Source organism: Nyctereutes procyonoides, unplaced genomic scaffold, assembly GCF_905146905.1.
Source record: "Nyctereutes procyonoides isolate TBG_1078 unplaced genomic scaffold, NYPRO_anot_genome, whole genome shotgun sequence".
NCBI lineage: Eukaryota > Metazoa > Chordata > Mammalia > Carnivora > Canidae > Nyctereutes > Nyctereutes procyonoides.
Window position 1 is genome coordinate 12,605,157 of NW_026575148.1, and position 19,443 is coordinate 12,624,599.

The window sequence follows — 19,443 nt, forward strand, 5'->3', positions numbered from 1 at the left end:
CCCACATCGGGCTCCCGGTGCATGGAGCCTGCTTCTCCCTCTGCCTGTGTCTCTGGCTCTCTCTCTCTCTCTCTCTGTGACTATCCTAAGTAAATAAAAATTAAAAAAAATTTAAAAAAAATAAAAAATAAAGTGCGGGATTTAGGTACAAGGTCTACAAGGGAAGACACTGATTCCCCTACCACCTTCCTGATCTTTGAAGAGCTGTATGTAAATAGTATGCAAAGTCTTTCTAAACCTGCCTTTGCCATGTGATCCAACCACAGAGGCAGCTCTTCTGGTAACAGAAAGAATGAGAAGTTTTAACAGAATTATTTCAACACTGCTGTCAGGAAGCCTATTTGAAAGAATCAGAAAGGAAAAGGACTGTAGCATTAGTACCCTCATATTTTAGCTTCTTTTCTACAAGGATTGCTATGCGATACAGTAATATGTGGACAGAGACAGAGATGGCAGGACAAGCAGTGGCTTTGTGGGTACTGCCCCTCTCCTGAGGCAGTAGCTGCCACAGGAACACTGTAATCATAGAGTGAAGGTACAGATTGTATAAAAACTTCCCAAAGTCCTCTGCCACCATTCTCTTAGTGAAATAATAATGCTTCGCAGTATCCCACAGAAGAGCTTTGTGTAGTGTCTGGCATTAAGCTTTGGGTAGACCCATTTAACTCATTTCAACTCTGAATAGCTGTGAAAGGATTTGTTCAACTCCAGCTGTTCATATTTCTCATGACCTAGAAGAAGAAGAAAGAAAAAGAAGAAGAAGAAGAAGAAGAAGAAGAAGAAGAAGAAGAAGAAGAAACAACTAGGATGTTTCGTTACAAACTACATACGTGAACCCCTCCAGCCTAGCAGTCTAAGCTATTCCTTAGGAGAAAGATGGGAAGATATTTGTAAAGCTAATGAAACTTCGATCTTCAGAGCCCTTCATTTTTGTGGGTACCATCGTGACCCTGACAGGTTTCAGTAAAGCCTTGTATTTGAAATTTTGCAAAATAATTTTAACCACAACCAATTAACAGTGTTGTCCCTTTCCACTCCAACTTCCTCTCCATCACATGTCCTGGGTGTTTGGTGGCACTGGAGTAGCCATGAGCATAGTGAGATCCAGCTAAAGGAAATTTGAGGTGCAAAATCACTTAACATGGGTTTAGCCTGGCCCCCCAATGACTTCTGTACGTAGGTTTGGGCATTGCTAGTCATTCTGACGCAGGAATGGCTTCCAGGAATGACTAAATGATGATTCATCTCCAGGAAGGTACAGGGACAAAGGTTTTATTGTCATTTAAGTAGATAAGTTGTTGAGAAGTGAAGTTTGAAAATCCAGAGCCAGAAACTAGCCTACGGAAAATTCTTCTCATCATCAGACATGTAGAACTGCAATAAGAAGCAATTATCATCAATGACTGATGAAAACTGAAATTTTCTCTTCTCAGAAAAAATAATCAATAATACAGCCTATACTATTATAAATGCACATTTTTATGGAATGGTCCAAAAAAGAACTTACCAGAATTTCTGACTTTGTAATGGACAAACCTGAAGCAATACTTCAAAATATAAATATAGCTATATGTAAAGTCACATTTTATTAATTTTGATGTACTAGATCACATATTAGTATTTATAATGCATTGTCCTGATAAGACCAGAGGTTCCAGACGAAATGGCATGCAAAAATGCTATGAAGGCAACAAAATGCCCTGAAGATGCAAAATGTTTCTATGACCAAGCGCCTACCTTTATTTATTCAATGTATATTCTATGAGTAATTTGATTACAAAATTATGTGGCCCATTACAACATAGCACTAAATCTAGCGTACATTCGGCTTGCTCTTGTGCATTCCATAATTTCAGACTCCTTTTATTATTTTTTTCAGAATTATTGTGCATACCAAAATTTAAGTGTATTAAGAAAAAAGTATCCATCCAAGTAGAAGCAAAAACCATAAACCTAAAAATGTCTTTGTGATATTTGTTCTCTGGTTTTTTAAAAAAAAATATTTAATTCATTGTGATTTATCATTCTAAAAAAAATATTCATTTGCATGCCTAATTTTCTATACTTGAAATTTCATATTCTTTTTCTTTTCTCAGCAAATGAAGTTGCAGGATGCACAAAACCTGCATCTGCCATTGAATTAAACCAACTGCAAAGGCATTGATTTACCTAGTCTACTGGATAGAACATGGCTAACTTTTGGGAAAATGGGCTCAGGCCATCAGCGTTCCAAAAGCCCTTATCTCAATGATGAAATTTGAAAAATTCTGAAACCTTAAAGATATGTTTATTATTTGGCATCAAAACTCATTTGGCAACTGAGCTTAGCTGGGACTGACATGAGGCTATTTATAAATTTAATTGATCTCACTAAGTATGAATATTCATACATTTTATTGTGGAAATATTAAGCATTTGAATTTAAGATGTTGCACAAATCCCATGAGAGGTTTTTCAGAATTAATTTTTTAACTAAAAAATTTTTTTAATTCTAAAAACACATGTAGTTCCAGGATTTATGGATGAGGACGTGGGATCTGTGCTTATTTTCTCACAGTTGCCTCCCATGGGCAGGGACTTGGGGAGTCAAGTAATCTGCTGAGGACTGATAAAGTTTTGAGACTACTTGGTAGAATATGACTGGTGGACTCCAGGATATCCAGTCCCTGCCCTGGATTCCAGAAGATGCTGTTCACAAAAGAAAACTGATGGAATAGAAGGCAAAATTTCATTTGATTATTGGGGGATGTTGACGTAACATGAAAACATGGAAACCCAGATACATAACATGTGACGTGGACTTGAAATATACATTAGATCTGCAACATCTCTAAGCCCAAAGAAAGGATTGGCACTTAGGCATGTACTAGTTGTGTGACCTGGAGCAAAACCGTCTCTGTAAAAAACATGCCATCCCCTATAAAATATGGTTTTATATCATCTATTTTATATTTATATGTAACATGGGTATAAATATAAATATATTACCTATGGCTGATGTTTAGCTAGTATGTGCCATTATGGTTGTGCAATTGATTAAATATTGAAACAATCTTCATGGGTTGCAGATGGCTGCTGCACTATGACCCTGAGCTCCTTCTCCTGCCTCCCCAGCCATCCTTCTTGTACCCCTCAACCCTGGCACAAATCCGTCAACTGGGAGCTAGCATATGGCACAACCAGTGCATGCAAAACCATACAACATCACTCTAAGCCAGTGTTCACTCCGACTGGCCAATGTTTTGTCTTACTGGTTGTTAAATATTTTGAAATTACCTCTGGGTGAACTAGGCTGTTAGCTGGCTCCATGGTCTCAGAAATTGTCCTATTAATTCACCAGATATGCTCCACTTCATTAATCACCGAGGAAAAACAAATTAAGACTACAAGGAGATACCACTACCCATCCTACAGAATAGTTAACATGCAAAAGACAGAAAATACCAAAAGTTGACAAGAATATAGAGCAAGTACAACTCTCATACACTGCTGGTGGGAGTACAGCTACTTGGGGAAATCGGTTGGTGGTACTTACTAAAGCTGAATGTGTGCATACTGGCCTAAGTCGTGACCCAGGAATTCTCTTCTAAGCAGTAAAACTTTCTCTCTCTCCACACTCCTCCTCATTAAACAAGGAGACATCACCCAGGGTTGTTGCCTCAAGGAGACCATAGATGCTGGTTGCATTCCTTCTCAGATCCACAGTGGGGAAGCGTTTTGATGTGCATGGGGTTAGCTCAATCCTAGTGCCTCAGAGGTATTTTTGTAAAGCAGAGCTCCTCTACCAAAGTAAAATTCTCTACCTCCTCTCCTGCCTGGTTCTGATTTAATAAAGTTTATAAAAATACCAGCATCCAGCATGGATTGCTGCCAAAGCTTTTTGTTCCATGTTCCACTTGTCCTCATCAACAGATTTAATGGGTGCTGCTAGTTCTTCTGTCTCTTTCTGGATGGAAATGTGAAAAAGGGACGAGCATTAGAGTCAAAAAAAAAAAAAAAGCAGAATTCCCCACATTAGAGGAGTACCTGAACTACTTTCTGGTGGGTGGAGGCCGAGATCAGTGTGTAACCTTGCTATTTTTTTTTCTCCATCCAGCTCTAGCTTCTTCTTATTGGTTAGAAATATATCTGCGATTCTGACATTAGCTTTTCTGATCATCTTAGCTTTTGGTAAAAAGTTCTTCTGGGTCTCTAACAACGTTTAGCAGGTCTATAGGGGAAACTGCATCAAGTGACTCAAGCCAGACACCATTTCAAATCAGAGATCTTTCCCTTTTTAGATAACCCTGCAAAAGACCACAAATTCCTGTCTTACACATTTAGGTATCCCTCCCAATATATAAAACCTTTCTGGTAATGCTGACCAAGTCTTTTCTGACTTAGATTTTTTTTTTAATTTCACCACCCCTCGTTCATTCCTTGAGTGATGCCTCCTCCTAGCCATCCCTTGTCTGGAGGATGATCTTTCACAATATGAAAACACCTTCAAACCACAGTAGCAGCAACAGATTCAATTTCCATGAAGAGACAAAAAGAGTGTCACCCTTGCCTTTAAGAATTTCAATATCTGGCAGGAACCCAGCTCTTTAGCTATTCAGGGTGGCACTTTTGTCTTCTGGTGGTTACAAGAAGCTGTAATTAATGCCTCCAAAGGTATTAATATCGCACAAATAGGCCTTTCTGCAAAATAGTCAAATCCAGATACGACAGGCGGAAGAAGACCACTTGGGCGTGTTAGTCCTCACCAAAACTTGCTTTCACATACACAACTTAGAGACCAAAGTAGAATATTGGCTTCCACTCTAAGGCACGGTCCATGTTCCAATACCTTGCTTTTAGAAATCTGGCCTCACCGTTTGAAATCAAAGTTGGTATGCAGGTGGTGCCAATGAAGTTTTCCCACCAGCCAACTGTGCCTGTAAGGAAGACAGGATTCAAATGAAATCTCACCAGCTTTGATTATCCTCCAGTGCCTGTGCCACATAGCTGCCCTTTCCTGCTTGTCAGCCCTCCAAAGGACACAATGACTTCCACAGGCACCAGCAGTACCACAACAGTTATTACAGGGAGGGAGAGACCTTCATCACCGGAATATTTTAGCAAATGAATCACACCAGACTGATGGCATAACTCACGTTCTAAGGCCAAGAACAAGAATTATATGGTTTATTTTAAGACAGCAGAAGAGTAAAAAAAAAAAAAAAAAAAAACAGATTGAAAAACATATGATATCCCCTCCAGCTCCGAGCTCTATAAACAGCAGTGGCATTTGCAAAAGTTCTGCGTGTCTTCTCAAATGTGGTTTCAGTTTTAATGTGTGTTGACATCTTCCTCTGTGTGCAGATTTAACTGGAAGAACAACAGTTTGTGCTTTTTTTTTTCTTTTGCTGCAGGATGAGAAGAATGGGGAAAGAACCCAGCAATCTGTATTTACATTGAGCAGCTATATACGCTGAATGAACACTGAGATATGGTTTTCCTTCAGGAATTCCAAATTAGTATGATGAAGCATGCTTCTCCCCCAAGCCATTCAGGTGCACAATGCAGAAGAGACGCAGTAGCCCTGGTGTCTCCTTCTATTCTCTTCTGGAACAGAGGCAAATGGAATAAACAAAATGAGATGACTGGAAAGTCATTTCCTTTTCTGAAACAAATAAATGGCAATGCCCACTGAATGTCCAGCTTCAGAGAACCACACAAAGAACTGGAGCTTCAAATTGTTAAGTTTAAGAATAGTGGAGTGAAAAATTAAGGAGCTCTAACATGAAACAAATTTAGGAAGAAAGAGAGGGAAACAGCATGCCAAGAACTGTGCTGATTAGGAAGTGGGCAATTTAATTTCTTCAGGAGAGTAAATCTCCAACATGAATTAATTTGCTTCACGCTGAGTCCTGCTGGGTTTTCTTCTTTCCTCAATCACTGTTTATTTCACAAAATCAGCACTCACCTATCTTCTTTGATTATTTAATTTCAGGAGGATTTTCCTTTCACGAAGCAGTTAGCACAGCTAAGCTTGCTCTGCATGCAACGTGGAAACACGTTCTCGTGGCCTGCCGAGGTGTGGGGATTGTGTGTCCATCTGGGAGGCAGTGCCCCCTTGCTCTACTTCCCCTCCAGTGCAATCTCTCGGTGACATTCCAGAATCTACTTCCCACAGGGGGTCTCTTTGGTTGACATTTACCAAATGCACAGGCTCTGATACAAAAATCAGGCAAAGCAGTGTTCATACCATGACATGTACATTCTTATTTCTGAAGAAGTGGGTCATGGGATGTGGCCAATAGATCTTGTCAATAATACACAAGATGCCTTTTTAAAATGAAAATGGGCGTTGACTTCTTTGTTTGCAACTTCTCTGGGGAAGTCTAAACTCTCCTGAATTTTCATTGTACGCACGTAGGTCAGCCTAACAGCGAGGTTTATTAGGATTCAAGGCTATGACATTTTTTTAAAGATGAGGCTGGTATCTCAATGGATTTCTTTGGACAGAATATTTAGATAGAGATTATTAGAAATATGACACAAACATTTAGAAGTAAACAACTAAAGATACCCTAAGAAGTGCCACACTGTTTGTTTTTAACTTTGCCTCAAGGACAAGCATGACACATGTAGCCTTTCCCTTTTATCTCTATTTTGTCTTTACTGCTTCTGATTAGTGACCTCAATTGAGACTCATTGCTCATGGCAAAGGCTGCTAATGGATTGTTTGAGCCTGAGTGTGTTAGGATGGAATATTCCTTCTTCCCAGCCCCAAGGCCAGGGTTTTTCCACCTCCAGGACATTCTGTTCAGAGTTCTAGATAATGATGGTCAGGTTATTCAAACTAAGTGCTTTTTCACTTTTTAAAACAAAGTTCCCTTTTGTCACAGTCTTTATAGGGATATTTGCAGTCATTAGATTCAAAAGCATGCTGTGGAGCTGCCTCAATTCGAGCCAAGGTGTTTTCTTATTAAAACCCATCACAGGAGAGAACAAATCATGAAACCAAAGATTCGTATGGATTTTCGCAGTGAACTTTAACCACGAGGTAACCTCTCCAATTATTAGCCTATTGTAATTACATTCATGTGTTTTACTCACATGCTTTGTCACTTAAGAGACATGAAAATGCTGTTCATTGTTGCTAGGAGATGGGTGACTATGGCAACGGTGTGGGATGGAGCCAGATGCAGTGCCTAAAGCATAGTCAGGTTTAGGCTCCTTTTTGATCTCTGACTGACTCCATAGCGGTCCTGAGCAAAGAAGCCCCAAATCACTGCCTCTTCAGCTTGCTTCAAAAGATATGCCACATGGCTTCTTCTCACACATCGGTTCTCCCCATTTAACAAGTGTCTTTTCGGTGCTAACTATACACCACGAGGCTGTCTGGAAAAGAAAAAAGCTGGATAACAAGGGGGATTATCACAATTTAGCTGTGTTTTCATACTGTTATTAATTTAGTTCAGATCTAGTGCCATATGCTTGTCTTCATCATTCCCCTGAACTCCTGGTGACTTTCATAGAAGTTCCATGTGAAGAATGAGAGCAACATATGGTCCTAATAGTAGTTTGCTCATTCCTCAAAGATTTATGGGTGTTTTAAAGTCATTAATCATTATCATTGAGACACCCTTCAATGTCTTCAGAAGGAGTACTTTCACTGATTTAAAGGAGTCCTTACCACACGGACATTTATAGTACAAAGAATAATGCTTATTTTTTCTTTAAAAACTCAGGAAGAAGAGAAAAATACTGACTTGTCTCTCTTATAATCAAGTAAGATGGCAGAAACCTGTAGTCATAAATGGTCATAGTAAATGGAATATCTAAAGTAATTTGCTATTGGATCATTAAAGTCTTAACCGATTTTCTCATCATTTTCGTGATGTCACTCATTTTCACAAAAACTATGACTCCCTATAGCCCATCACATCAAATCCAAACTCCTTCTCCTGATCCTCCTCTTCCTGTGCCCTAACAATCCATCCAGCATAACTTATTCCCCCATATAAATCTTTCCTCTGATCAGATCAGAGGAATCTCTCATAGACTCTTCCTTCCCACTGCCTCCTCCACTGCCGTTCACACTGATGAACCCTACTTCCATTTCTGTGTCTTTGTTGCTGCCATTTCCTAAAATGCCATCTCTATCTTGAATGATCATTTTGGTTCAAATATTTATCACGTACCTGCCATGTGCCTGGCCCCATATTAGGTGCTTGTATGTGAAGGAAAGCATGATGAGAGCACCATACTATCTAACAAGGGCAACAGATCCATAAAAATTAACAATGGACATCATTTTTGAAATGTTCACTACATGTAGGATGCACTGAGACACTATTCCCTATTTACTGTCCAGAATCTTGGTATTACCGTCTCCAGCTAACAGATGAAAGACCTGAGACCTTGTTCAAACGGTCAAGTGTAAATGACTCACCCAAAGTCAGAGAGCCAGTCAGCAGTAAAACTGAGACTGGAACCTAGATCTGTCTCCTTTCAGAAACGATACTTAATCACCCCAGTGTTTCCACACAAAGAGATACCTTCAATAATGCAAATATATATATTTTTAAGAATAGGAACCACTAAGGGAGAGAGTGATCAATTCCATTCGAGAACAGAGAAGAGTTCCTAAGGTTCAGAAAGAGGTTAACTTAAAAATAAGGAGTTTGACAGTGAATATAGCAGGTAAAGGACATTTTGGGGAAAAGATTGAACTTAGAATTTTAAATTCTTTTCAGCTTCTTTGAACGTCAGTTCTCTCAACTCCACCATTTCCCTTCTTCAAGGTGCAGCTCAATGCCTACCTCCTTCCTAATGTCATCAGTCTGCACATTAACCCTTTCCCCCTTTCATTCTCCTCTAAACTCTGACGACACTTCTTTTGCAGCAGCCCCCTTAGGTCTTGATTAGATAGTATCTTATGCTGCTCTCAATTTTCTGGACCATTCAGACATTGAAGACAGCAGCCACATTTCTCTCTTTAGTAGCTTCCAAAGCACCTAGAGCTGTGTTAGAAACACCCCAGGTCATCTGTGTGTGCCACTTATTGACAATAAGTCTTCACACCTGTATGATGTTTAAGTTTGTAAATTCTTTCATTTGTGCAATGTTCTTAGATATTCACAATAACCCAGTGAAGTAAGCCGGCTTGCTGTTTTTAGTCCCCATTTTGCAGATTAAAGGAAACTATGATTTAGTTCATTGGAAAACCCAGAAGCACCCTGGCAATAAATAAATGAGATTTTCAGTAAAAGAATCTAGGCGCTGTCTCCACTATACAATTCTTAATTCAGAGAATGATTGATTGATAGGTTAACTTCATATTCGGGCAGATGCATCAAGTCTCATATCCACATTATCACTACTAAGCCTGTAATATAATTCTGTCTTCATATAATAAGTGTCGAACCAGGTTTACCTCAGAGAGGGAACTGCAAAATATTTCACTCAACCTATTCAACCACTTGATTGTTGAACCAAGAGCTAAAAATGGGATTTAGAAAATATGCTTAAGGTAGCATGGTGGTTACTCTTGTCCACATGAGATTCCTGAAAGAACCAGCTTAACAAGCCTCATAAGGGCTGCAAATAGCAGGTGGGTATTTCCCAGCCATCTGCTGACTTCTCCAATTGAGAGCCCTTGAGAAAGTCACTAACATGATCATGAAAGGGATGAGTGGTCCTGCTCATTAATCAAAGACTGTGGGAAAGTAACCAAACTTGATTCATCCCACAGAAGGCTGGGCACACTGTCAAAGCCCAGAGGGAGGGTAAAATGTCTACTCAATGCAGAACTTGCTTTCCCTACCAAAGGAAGACCCTCAGCGAGCGGCCCTAGGTGTAGCCACTGTGAGCACATCTCCTAAATGAAGGTAGGAGCCCTCAGTGAGCCCTTTACAGGGCCTCCTTGGCAGAGCACTGTTTCATCTCATCACAAGTCAAACTTGAAATTTTCTTGACGCTTTTAACTGATGAGCCAGCAGATAAGCATGTTATAAAGCATTCACTGAGTCTCCAAGGGCTTCTTGGATCTTCCATCTGGCCTGCTCTTCTGCCCCTACACCCAGAGATAATTCTCCAATATTGACCCCTGGGACAGAATTCAAAAGAGATATATGAGTTCCACTCACCAGTGGTTCCATTTAGAAACTTGAGGCTAGCTGCTTTGAAGTGTGTCTGCATTTAGCACTCCCTACCCTCTTCCTCAGACTCATCCTTCCCTCCTTCACATTATTCTGTTGCACATACAGCCAAGTGCATGGCTTTAAGAGAAGAGATTTGTCATACTTTTTATTTCTCCACTGCCACCTCCAGAACATTGGCACCCTACTTTACATGTAATATGTGATCAGTAAACAGGAGGTAAACAATATTTCCTAAGGGGGAAAAAATAAGATTAATTGAAACAGCTGTGGAAAGTTTTCAATCTCACTAGTAAACAAGCTGTATACCACTTCCACCTATATACGTGGCACAAATCTTTTCAACTTCATTTTTCTTGCTTTTTAAAAAAATGTATTTCATATTTTATAATGAGATTTCTCGGTGGTTCATACAAGAGTACCATGGCCCAGAGGCTGTGAGAGTCACTGTGAATGTAAATTGCCAAAAGTTATTCATTCCTGATTAAATCCTTAATGACACGCTGTTCTCTCCTTCATGACCAGCTTCCCAGCTCAGAGATCTTCCCTCTTATTCTTCACCTTGCCCGGGAAGTTTCCACGTTTCCCCTGTTCTGATCTCTCTTGATCCTAGTGATGATTTCTCCCTCTCTATTGGCTCTCTCAGCTCTCTGGTCCGCAACAACTGCACCAAGGCACAAGTGAGTTTAAAGCCACCCTTCAGGCACGGCCTTTCCAGGATATCGTCTTCCACTGGCCATGGTGCCCCTCACACTGCACTCCTCACACTCAGCTTCTGATGTGACTACAGACTCACTCATTCATCTTGAGTTTCCTCTACCTTGGTGATTAAAAAGTAGCTCGTGTAAAATATTTTTGATATATAAAAATACCACAACAATTTTTGTTCGATGTATCCCAGTTTGAGAGGGGAGTTGAAAATCTGCTCACAAGTTATTGGCCGAAAAGCACAAACTTGTCTCAAGAGCACTTCAATTAGGTCTCAAAGTACATCTTTCTTACACTGCTTTCTCTGCTTTTATTTCCATCAAAAATACATTATCTTCTTCCTTGAAAGGCTATGGCAGTAAGAAATGAGATGAAAGAAGCACACACAGTAGGCAGCCATGTTACCCTGGAAGTTATTGAACGAGCTTCCCCCAAATTCTCTTTCTTTGAGTTTCACGCTGTCATAAATGTTACTTTCTATAGACTACTGGAGATTCTTTTTAAAGTGACCTGGGCACTTGCAAATCAATCAAAGTCTGTTTTTTAAAGATGGCAGGAATATTTTGTCATAACATTTAAAAATACATTTTAATAGGGCCAACATTTGTAATGGTATGGATAAATTTATAAATTACATTGTCAGAGCCTAGATTCTATTTATGCCAAATTGAAAACACAAACCGCATGAACCCCTAGAAAACCCAAATCCAATATTATGTACCTGTTTCCACTTGTTTCCCTACCACCATCATGTGCAAGGACAAGGTAAGCCCCGAGTGCATTCCTATTTCATTTCCCTACCTATTTCTGTTCTCCACCACTATAAACAGAGAGGATTACTCCAGGGCAGGTAACCAGAGGGAAAATAGGCAGAGCAAAGAACTTATAGTATCTTCATATTAGGGCATTCATGCTGAATAAGTGAATAATCAAGAATTAACAATATATTTCTTATTGCTTTTCTAGATTAGCATTTCGAAGAAAATTGCAATGCTTTCTAAAGCACACACCTAAAGAAAACACATTTTTAAGTTATTAAGCTTTATTGTTATTATTCACATTAATTTAATGTAACTTGGAAAAACAATCACACTTTCTATTTTAAGCTTTTTTGAAAGTGATATACAAAATGGGCTTCTCGGCACCAAAATGGGGATTCAAACTGGTCTTGGTTCACATAGATGATTTTAATTTAGAAAATAAGTCAGGGCATTTGCTGATTTCAACAAGATTTGTTTTTCCTTCCCTTCAGTATACTGCTTAGGCATTCTTACTGTTAAGAATTCCAAGACGGTCTACATATTTCCTAAGAAAATTAACTTAGCACAGGAGTCACTAAATGAATTTTTATTCTACAACTGATAAAGTAATAGTTTCTGTCAATTGGTCACCTGATTTTCTCTTTATTTCTCAGTCAAATTTAAAAATGGGCAGATTCATTCAGTAAAACATTATGTTTTACATATCCTCAAGTACATCTACATTACGTCTCACATCCTCAAGTGAATCTACAGTTAAGTTTAATTGAGAAGAAATACAAAATTATCCTCTAACACATAACTGGCTAATCATATATTCTGGAATAATGGGACAGCCATAATTTCAAATATTTGGTCCATTGGTGTGTCCCAATTTTTGGTCGAAGATGTATGATTACTCCAACCATATGACTGTGTGGGTTGACTTTGTCTGGCTTACTTTGAATTAGTGCAAAACTATTCATTTCCAGGGGTTAGTTGGAATGTTACAAATGCCAACTATATGCTGGTTGCCAGAGAGGAAGTAGGGGAGGAGGTGAAACCTTGATGAGCACTGAGTAATGTATAGAATTGTTGAATCATTATATTGTACACCTGAAACCAATATAATATTGTATGTTAATCATACTTCAATTTAAAAAAAGAAAACAATTAAAGTATTCTATGAGAATCAAATGACTATCTGGAATGGACAGTAGTGTTGCACAAAAAAATAAAATCTGTGAGAAAAAAGCATATGCCAACTATGTATGAGGGAGTTCTTGAACAACCTTATGATTTCTGTATTATAGCTTTTCCCTCCTGGTATAGACGGTTTCTGACCAAAGAAATGAATTGCAAATTTTTCTGAAGGCAACTCATCTTGGTTCTGCATAACAAAGACCAGCAAGGTGCTGTGTGTGGTGCAAAGTACATGCCATTCTGTGATCACAGGAATTTAATTCAAAATGTTCAAAGCAAATTTTTAATAGAACAAACTAAATCAGACATTCAAATGTCATGTACTCTGACAACTTTTGTCTCCCCTGCACCAAGATGATGGACTTCAAAGCCAGAGGGACATGGCTTCCTCATTTCCTCGCTGCAGGATATTTGTGAAACTTAGTTAACCTCCAGAACTGTATTTCCTCGATGGCAAAGTGGGGTGAAGAATTTACAGAATTGCTGGCAGCCTTAAATAAGCTCACGAAATGTGAGGATGCCTGGCACATTGCCTGGCATATAATAGACACCCAATACATATTAGTTTCATTTTCACATCGCCAAGATACCTTACTAATCTGTCCCTTAATTGCAGTTCTGACCTCTCATTTTACATAAATCCCTAACTTTGGGAAACTTTTGCAATTTAGATACAAATCTTCTCAATAAAGAGTTCAACAGCAACAGAAAAATCTCCTTAACTTCAAAAACAGATCCTTTGCTATGCTCATGCCTAAAGCTTCTAAATTTTATAGAAGACAAAGGCATTTATTCCAGAATTATAGATAAATCCAAAAATATAAATCCCCCAGAGAGAGATAGCACCATGACTTAAATTCATACCAGGTTCTACATGACTGATAACAAACATTTTCTTTGATGAATGGGGGAGAGTCGGAGTGAGAGTACAGGGAAATGCAGTAATCTGGCCTGGGAAGAGGCTCCGCGAAGGGAGGAAAATTATTTTGGAATAAGAGACAAAATCAAAAACAAATTTCAACCACACAGTTGTTCCTCTAGACCAGATCCTGCAAAAGGAGATAGGATTTACATCACAATTTCTTTAAAAAAACAAAACAAAACAAAAAACTTTTGCCTGATGCTGATAGTGATAGAAAATCCAGTTTAAATTATAGACTTATTTTGATCATGGTGATATTTTGTGTTATTACTGATAAGCCCAGGGCATGTATATGATCAGAGATGGTGTAATTAGAAATATGTCAGTGTCCACAGGGTGATAGGCTCTGCCCACAGGTGATGCTAGTAGGTAGAGCTGCGTGTGTCTTTAACATTTATAATTTAGTGTTATGAATTGTTTTTCAGCCCTGTTTTCCCAATGGGTGGAGAAATGAATGAGTGAACTGTTGAGTGGAACTTACAGAGAAGCTATAGGAAGTATTAAATATCAAGATTTTCAAACCAATCGGTGTTTCCAACCCTTCGTCCTCTGGAATGGCTAAGGGCTCCACTGGATGCTGTTTAATGATTCTGGACCTTGCAACCAATCAAAGGAAAAAACAAAGGGAGGAAGAGGTTTCTTTGTTTTGTTTTGGTTTTTTCCCTAAACTTAACATGAATGACTCTGCAGTATGCTTCAGCCCAAGACACCTAACCCGCTGCCTTAGTCAGGAGTGGTCGCCTGGTGGGAAAATAAGAGAAGTTTAAGCAAATTCTGGAACCACTAAGTTGTCAGACTTGAGTATTATGGTCTTTGATAGCAAACTTCCAAAGAACAAAGACCATGTCATGTATATTCTGAACCAGCACTCCATGGATACTCAGGGAATGTTAAATAATAACATTTTATTGTAGAAGGTCTTTAAATGTCCTCTCTGACAGTCATGCCAGGCTCCTCAAAAGGTACTGCATATTTTGTATTCATTCTGAAGCCAGAGCCTTCCTTGTGGTAAAATGTTCTTACTCTTACCCCTCCCTTGAAGTTAATAAAACTCCACATATCTTTCAGTAGGAAGCTAAATACAATTTCTTCCTAGAAGCTTTCTCTGGTTATTCCAGTCCACACTTGGAACTTCTTTCATGATTAAAGGCTGTATAATGTTTTAGTACTTTGAACTCTAATTGCTTCTCCTTGTTTCAGCCTTGATTTGATTTCATTTTCTCAGTTGTGTTATCTGTTCACCATGGTAAGGATCACTTATCATTCTAATACTAATCCCTTTCCCTTTTATTCTTGACCCTTGGTATGAGATTTTTCTAAAAAATAATTTGATGTATTAGTTGAAAATCAGTTAAAATTGTTAAAATCCACATATCATATCATTTGCTATGTTTGTGTCTGTACCCCCCCCCTCCAAATGTATATGTTGAAGCCCCGATCCTTTATGTGACTGCATTTGGAAATAGAGCTTTTGAAAGGGTGATAAGAGGTTAAATGAGGTCATAGGTAGAGTCCTCACTTACTGTTTTTATTAGAGGAGAAAGAGACACCAAAATTCCTTAGCTAGAAGCCAGCCATCTCCAGCCAGGAAGAGAGCTCTCATCAGAAGCCAACCCTTCCAGCCTCCAGAACTATGAAAATAACATGTGTATGTGTAAGCCACCCAGTCCTTGTATTTTGTTAGGGCAGCTCAAATAGACTAATCCACTAGTCAAATAAACTGTTTTGAGGAAGCAGTATGCAGGTTCCATAGGTGTGCTTTCAATTTAGAGAAAGAACTACATTCAAAGCCATAAGAAATCAATTCTTTGGGGTGGGGGCACCTGGATGACTCAGTTACCAGTAACTCAGTTACTCAGTTGGTTGAGCATCTGACTCTTGATTTCAGCTGAAGTCACGATCTCAGGTTTGTGAGATCGAGCCCTGTGTCAGGCTCCACTCAGCACAGAGTCTGCTTGAGATTCTCTTCCTCCCACCCCCCTCTCTCAAATAAACCTTTTTGTTTGTTTGTTTTTAAAGAAATCAATTATTTGGTGTAAGTGTACAAGGAAAGAAAATCCTAATACAATTCTGGTGTAAAAACTTTTCCCTCATTTTCACTAATGGGGTGCCAGTTTTAGCAAAAGAGCATGAAAAGAACTGAGAAATGTATAAATTTCTAAAGGAAAACAAAGTCAAAGTAAACATTTTTTTGAAAACTCACTAATTATAAAGGAGCATCAATCACTACGTAATATTGACATACATCGAAAAAATTATTTTATAGAAAGCTTCACAGGAGGAAGTACTTCTCAGAAGTTGGCACTAATTTAAAAAATGTAGGATGGTCTTAAAAGCCCAAACCCAAGTCTTTTGTAACCAGTAGGGGGCAGCAAGGCACCCCAGATCCCTCAGTGTCTGAAACTTGAGGGTCTGCCAGGTTAGCCAAGGAAGTGTGGAGGGGCAACAGGAGGCAGGGTAGCAACAGATATGTAAAAAGGAAGAACCTGGAAAGTCAAGACAAGGCACTAGAAGTAGGAGAGGGTGGAAATACACAGGTCAAAATGACCTGAACACCAATGGAGAGCTTTGAATTGGAACTGAGAATATTTATGCTTCTAGAAATCAGTATGTGTCAGCACTTCCTTAATTCCCCCATCGTCAAATTCACCAAAATAATACAGAAGGTTTGAAACTGTCCTGCCCTTATTTCTCACAGTTAAATCTGAGCACTTGTCCTTTCTCTTCTACTCATTGCAGTTAAGACTGCATGGAAAGTAGCCCTACATTTTTTTTTAATTTTTATTTATTTATGATAGTCACAGAGAGAGAAAGAGAGAGAGGCAGAGACATAGGCAGAGGGAGAAGCAGGCTCCATGCACCGGGAGCCCGATGTGGGATTCGATCCCGGTCCTCCGGGATCGCGCCCTGGGCCAAAGGCAGGAGCCAAACCGCTGCACCACCCAGGGATCCCTAGCCCTACATTTTTAATAGCTCGGTGGTTTCTGATGAAGGGTGGGTTGACTGTTTCTCCTCTAGGAAAAGAGAAAAGGGACTTTCAATCCTGCATAAATAACTGTAGAAAAAATAGTTTGCTCCAAAAGTAGACTAGACTTTGCCTACTAAAATATGCCCAGAGAATTAGGCCCCGGAAGAAATTAAACTAGAGCTAAAAGATCTCGGGTGACGACAAAAATTTAGAATTGTTTCATTCCTTACCATTTTCATTCGAACATGGCACTTTTTCGTAGTTACAATGCATTTGATAAATGCAGAGAAAGTTGATAAATTGCTTGCTGGTTTGGCAAAAAAGATTGCGAGATGATCCGTTTTCTCACTTAGCCACAGAGTAAGAGGTTACAGTTTTCCCAACTACTAGGTAACTTTATACTGTTTCTGCAAAGAATGTGTCAGTAATGAAGATTATAAAGAGCCAGAATGAAAAGGAGCCCAGAGCTTTTTTTTCTGATGAATGTTCCTAGAAATCTGACTTCTTTGCTCCTTCTCCACTGAGCAACGTCCATATGTTGATCGCGTTAGAAGGATTAATTTCCAGGAGGACCACAATACAGTAAGAAAAAGAGAGGGGAGAAGGATGAGAGGGGGTGCAGGGGGTGGGAGGAGGAGGTAAAAGAAGAAGAAAAGGCAAGTCAACAAACAAATAAAATACCAACAACCCCAGGATTGGTGGTAAATTTTCAGAAACGAAAATTTTATACATTAAAAAATAATCTTATACATAATCTACCTTTCCTGGCCTCTGACCATCTTAGTCTCAGAAATATGAACAAACTCTTCTGTTGAGATTAAGAAAAAAGATTTCCCCTCAAGACTTGATTTCAGCCTGCAGCGAATTTTTATGACCAAGTTATTAACCCCTGAAAAATGGGATTTATAATGGAAATACTGATAGATTCTTAGTGGTAGCTGTGCTGGCAGGCACCTATATATAAGCCTTAATAATGTCAAATTGTAAAACTAAAGTGATGGAAAACCTACTAACTTACACTTACGGAATCCCTGCTTCCGTAGTTTTTGATATCTCCCTCATTTGAATGATTTTTCAGGCTGTTCTAAAGACGAGTGTCCCATATTTGTGAGAATGAGAGTTGCAATCCTATAGGATTTTGTGAACATCATAAACTTAGAATGGCATATTTATTTCTGAATGGCTTAAGACCCTGTGGTCCTTTTCTATTTAGGAAATTCACCTGCATAAAAATCTTGAGTTCTCCAGCCATGAATTCCATAGCCTGAGGCCTTTCTCCTTTTCCTCCCGTTTTTATACATTTTATTCTTCTTTCCAGTAGCTCATTGAACAGCTGAAGGGGATAACAATGTAATTTCAGGAACAGTGACCAAAGAGAAAAAAAAAATACCCTTGACTTGGGTGGATAAGCAGACTCTCCACACTGTTAGTGGAATTACAGCTGGATGCCAGACTTTCATTGGCTTAATCTCATTACATAACCTATTCCCTGCAACTGTCTTCTGTTATGGCCTGTTTTATGTGACCTGACAGCCATATACAGATGTAGCAGGAAATACATGCTGCCAATGCTTAAACAAAAATTTTCCCTATCATCATGTTTATCAGGATAAATGTGTTGCCAGATATATTCTTCTTCCTGAGCTGATATTAGCCGAGCATGGCTAATGTCATATCTCCCTCCCCAAGGGGCTCTTCTGAAGCTCTCATCTGGCATTCAAAAACATTGACCATGGTTGAACAGATCCAGATGCAGTCTCGAACAGAAGTTATAGAAACATGGAGAACAGCTTCATCCTATCAAGAATTACATTATTCCAGGGCTATTTTGACATGGAGTAGGAAATTCAAAGTACTTTTGCTCTGAACCAGTTGTAGCACACAGCACAATAGGGAACATCAAATCAGTCAGAGAAAATTCTGAAATCCTATACTTTACAGCTTTGGGGATGCAGGAAGCCATTTCTCACTGATTGTGTGTTTGTCAAGAACAATCAGAACAAAATCATGTAAACATCATAGATTTAGAACCATAATGCTGGTTCTCATTTCAGATGTATGTGTTTAAAGATCAAACACTGTGTGTGTGTGTGTGTGTGTGTGTGTGTGTTTGTTGTGTGTGTTGTATATAATAGCAATAGTACCAGGGTGCAAGCAGTACATTTTTATGCAGTTCCATTACAAATACAATCCTAAACAGAATTTGCATGGATGGAGTTTTCCTTTTAGCCTTTATAAACCACTAGGAACAATGCGTGAATTTTAAGTAACCACCCAGCTTTCCATTTTCCATCACTGAAAGGCTTACCCTTTGCGTGCAAATCTCTAGCTGTGGCTGACGGCTGTAAGCCCATTATATTTCAACTGCCATCTGGCCGCAGAGATTCAATCCATTGCTTCAATCACAGTGGCCTGTCTTCTCTAGCTCTGGGAATTGCACTAAAGTGCGTGATTTAAACGTCTTCACTGTCAGATTATTGTTGTTAAGTTCATCAAGATAAATTAAAAAAAAAAAAAAGAACCCAAATAGGGGAAAAATATGCCCGAAAGAGTATTATTTGTTGTAGGGAAGAAAAAAGTATTTGAAAATCAACAGTTGCTGAGAGACCTCAAATTAGTTTCATTCATAATGCTAGGCTTTCTAAATGTGAGGTAACAGAATAATAATTACCAAATAAGCCACATGCTTAATGTATAAAAGGCCCAATTCAAACATTTGGGTAGAAAAATGCAGGGTTTTAAATAATTAGAAGTTTACACAATCTTGTCTTTTTT